The following is a 5,000-nucleotide window of genomic DNA, read 5'->3' as shown; positions in this document are numbered from 1 at the left end:
TTTTTTTAAATGTTGACATTTTTGAGTTAGTAATTAATAAAATACAAAGGTTCCATCTCATAAAACATAATGGAATGTAAAAACGCTGACGCTCAATATCTCTGAACTGCCCTAAACGGAGATAGAACCTTATCATTCTAAACGGAGATAGAACCTTATCATTCTAAGCTCACGAGGTGTATTTGAGATCCTACGTCACTTTAGGTCCTCGAACAAGAGGACTGACGTTGCTGCACACGAGTGACATTTTCCAAACGTGATAGGAAAAACAAACCAAAACAATGATTCTGAGCCGATTGTATTGTGAAGAGTCTTTGTTTCTATACACCGTTTCAATGCAGTTAAATATGATATTATAAGAAGGCAACAATGTAGAATGCAGAAACAGTCTTGCTCACGGGGACTACACTCTACACACTGTGACTGAAGTTGAAATAACTTCTCCCGAATGTATAAGCTACATGGGTTGAAGTGACATATAGAAATAGAAACATATATCGACCTCAATGTATCAATAGAAAGCTCTTGATGAGATCTAACTAAGTGGTGAAATGAGCTCAATTGAGATCCTTAAATGTATGGTGTGCGAGTAGTGGGCCACCATGGACAGCGCCCAGCCTCTGTCGCTGTCCATTCGATATTGGTGCTGAAATGGCAGAGGGGGAAAAAAGCGCTTGAGCTTCGTTGAATTATAAAATAAGTGACTGCATTTATTGTTAAGTGTGCGAAGATAGCCTACAGAACGCATTACAAATACAGTTTTGATTGATTGATCGATCAGTTTGAAAGTTTAGTTGATTTGGTTGCTGGTGATTGTTTTTGCTTTGACTGTGCTTGTGAACGAATGATCATTTAACAAGTGAATTAACCCCGTTAACGGTTGTCGATGACGTCGGATTTCTTCTGATGACATAGTTTTAAATTCGCCTCCAGACTCGGTCATTGCGTCACTCAGTCAGCGAGATACCGTAATTCCACTCGGCGTCACGAGCCGCCGGTACTTGGCTATAATCCGGTACATGTCATCGTGGTTAAGGTATTGATTATAGACAGAAAGACAACACAACTCACATAATAAACGGACTCGAGCATTCTAGGAATGAGAGAGAGAGAGAGAAAGAGAGAGAGAGCTAGAGAGAGAGAGAAAGAGAGAGAGAGAGAGAGAGAGGGAGAGAGAGAGAGAGAGAGAGAGACAGAGAGAGAGAGAGAGCTAGAGAGAGAGAGAGAGGGAGAGAGAGAGAGAGAGAGGAGTGACCGGTTTTCTTTTACAATAATCACCTGGCCAGGAGAGAAGTGAAACAACAGAAAACCCCAAATTGTTTTCTAAGCGGAACCAAAGCAATCAGTCAAACATGTTGGTCAAATGTAAAATAACCGCAAGAACTGCACTCTGGCAGAATATGTCGAATGATAGAACAACATTGACTTCTCAATAGGTCGGTGTGCAACAGTGAAACCTGCGATACAAATACTCCACAAATCCCTAACATGAGAGAGGGCCCTTGAGTTTAGAGAATGTGGTCAGTGTACCACCACTTTTGGACGCAGCCACATTAATCACCGGTATCACCAGTGTTCTTGTGATGAATAACAGAGAGAGAGACATGTTATGTCATTATTATGTAAATGCCACTTTGATGTCATTACATCTGGTAGAAGGGAAACACGTACAAAAGCCCAACCCCCCCTCTCTGGAACATCATCCCCATGGGAGAAATCAGCCCCGTCACAATCAATAGTCTGGTGCACATGAACGAATGCATGCATGCATGCACGCACACACACATGCACACACACACACAGTCATACATTCCTCCAGTTCCTACCATTGCCACATTGATGTTGATTGGACAAAAGTCCATTTTTGGTTTGACCCTAACGGTGTTAAATCCTTCCTCTCTAGCACTGTGCTGCCGCCTCCGGCCTGGTGGCCATGGTTATGACCTCTGACCTCTGACCCTGGCCAGAGCATCAGCACCTTGGCTTTAGACTGCTTACTGCTTATACAGTGTCACAGCACAGTAACAGTCTACAGTCATGGCTACTGAAGCCTGGCAACTCTTCGTAGAAGCCTTGGGAACGCTGTGCTAACGCCACAGGGACGCTCAGAGGACTCTGACACTTACACTATGGTCAGGTGATCGTTACCTTGGTAGCTGAGGTCAACACTTGGCACATGTACAACCGAAGTCTCTCTGTCTCTGTCTCTCTCTCTCTCTCTCTCTCTCTCTCTCTCTCTCTCTCTCTCTCTCTCTCACTCTCTCACTCTCTCTCTCAGGGTACAGGTCTCAAAGAAGAAGGTGGGACTGAAGCCATACAGGCTCGCACACACGCACACAAACACACACTCATATTGGAATTAAAAAGTATCTGTACAATCAGTATTATCTTTTCATGTCCTACAATCAGGGGAGGGTTGGGGTAGGGGTAAAACATAAATAAATAAAAGGACTAGAAATTATGCAAGCATTTGATAGAACTTAAATTATATTTACACATTTCCAAGCTGATCTACACCTAACCCCCCCCCCACACACACACAAAAAAGTGTTGGATGGAAAATAGTGTGATAGTGTGTGTGAGTGTGAGAGAGAAAGAGAGACAGGGGAGGCGGGGGGGGAGGGGGGTCCCTGCGTGGGCTTGCATTGGGGGAGTCCTACGTTATGTCCACACGTCGTATCCGCAGAGAAGCCAATCAGACTTCACTATCTCCAGTTACCATGCCAACTCCAGCACCTCCTTTTCCCTGCTGTCTCCATGGCGACCGTGGCTTTAGATTGTTACTCTAGAGACAGCACCATGGTAACAGTCTACAGCCATGGTCGTTAGGGGCCGGCGTCACAGCAACAGCAACAGCGGAAGGCAAGAGAGCAGAATGATAGTGGAAAAAAAAAGAAAAGAGAATGATGGCATTGGAGCAGGAGAGATTGAGAGATTCTCATCCACCTGACTACAGCTCAGTTGCCTGAGGCAACCACTGTCTTTCAATAAAGAAGTTCCGATTTTGTTCTGATATCTCAGTCGGTTGGTGTGTGCAATTGACAGTTAATTAATTAAAAGCTGTTGTCAAATGACCAAATAATACAAGAATGCAGACATTTTGTATTGTGTTTTATTGTGTAAAATGTGTAAGATTAGGTTGCAGGTAAATTAGATAGATATATACAGTCATGAATTACAGGAACACATTTCAGAAATGTCAGAAATCGGTCAGAAATCATTTTGAGTGCGTGTGTGTGTGCACTCAGTGTGTTGCACGCATTCATGCACACTCGCACACGCACGCACACATACACACACTCACACACTGGAACATGTCAGAGCCATAATACAGGCACAGCCAAATGCTTAAATGCTTATTCCGGTCCACAGTGCAACCAAATTAGGAAGGGAGAAAAAAGAGAAATACCTACGCACTTTACGCCTTGATAATTGTTCTGTGATCCCCCACAGAGTACTTTTGTCTATTGAAATAGAGATATACTGTATCTCAATTAAACTTAACAAACTGTTTAGATGTCTGAGCCTTTGCTGCCCTCTACAGGTCAGTGTATGTTAATGACTCCACATCTGGACAGAGCAGAGACTGCCCAGGTAGAGAGGATGTTTGTTCAGCACTCAGTTGACCTAGACAGGCAGAGTCGCCTCAAGGTAAAGTGCAACAGTATGAGAAACTATGTGTTTGATGTGGTTGATAAAACCAATAAAACTATATCTGGAGAAAACACATGTGTCTGTGTTTAGTTTTATGACCACTATATGTGTTGTGTATAAGTGTGATATTTGCTTTCTACTGACACACATTATGCGGGCCTCCAGTCAGTCTCTGGCAGGTGGTACCGCTGGTCAGCTTCTTTTGGGTCACCATCACCCGGTTGTGGTTAGATACATGCTTTGATCTCTACTGTGTGAAGAGATGGGTCATAACACGAAAAAGTTGTGGAACTATCACCATCTTGTTTACACAGAGGAGTAGGCATGGATGGGATATACCAAAAACCTTTCTCTATGGCAATGATGACAGAGCAGAACTAGAACTCCCCGATTACAACTCTAGACATACAGTACATCATTGAAATTCCCTTGTATGATATTGGCAACTCTGGTTAATGTGTGTTTGTCTATAAGCAGTACTCAAGTTGTAAAAGAAAATCAGGGGGGATGGTGGATTTTATCATACGGGGACACTTTTAGCATCCCCACAGCGTCAGTGACTTCAGTGTCAGTGACTTGGTAAAAATGTCATTGCATGTGTGCGTGCCCCCTCGCCCACAGTATTTTACTCAATATGCGCAAAACTAAACTAAATGTTGAAATAGCAGTAATACCACGTTAATTGATGCCATCCCCCCTCATCCCCCCCTCAACTCGAGTACTGTCTATAAGCAAATTCTCGCAAAACCCCTACATGTTTTCTCTACCTGGGAAAGACGTACAGATGGAATGACAGACAGATGGACAGGCGAGCGGACCTCTCTCCGTGTTGGTCCTCCTCTCCCTGCACTGTAAGAAGTCACGTGCTGATTGGTTACTCACAGCACATAAACTCTTACTGTTCAGGGCCGAGAGCGGGCGAGAGAGGGATGAAGGGACCAGGAGGAATGATTCAAAACACCACCCACACATTTTCACTTTTTCATGCATTCTCTCTCTCTCTCTTTCTCTCTCCCTCTCTTTCTCTCTCTCTCTCTCTCTCTCTCTCTCTCTCTCTCTCCCTCTCTCTCTCTCTCTCTCTCTCTCTCTCTCTCTCACAGAACAGAACAGTACCCTAATATATATCAGGTTAATTAAGCCTGATCATGGTTTTGTGTAAACTACAGTGATTCGATTAAAAAAAAGAAAACACAGAGAAACACGTGGCAGTACAGAGTAATCAGACCCCCCCGCCTCCCCCCCCCACCCCCTCCTCTCGATGACTAATATTTACCCTAGTAGTGTCTAGCAACTGTGAAGACAGCCAAACTACAGCGCTGGCTGCCAGGCCCTGGATGTGGCCTCTC

This window comes from Nansenia antarctica (assembly GCF_963989245.1).
Source record: "Nansenia antarctica genome assembly, chromosome: 20".
Lineage (NCBI taxonomy): Eukaryota > Metazoa > Chordata > Actinopteri > Argentiniformes > Microstomatidae > Nansenia > Nansenia antarctica.
The sequence above is the reverse complement of the archived record's forward strand: the minus strand, read 5'-3'. Positions refer to the sequence as shown.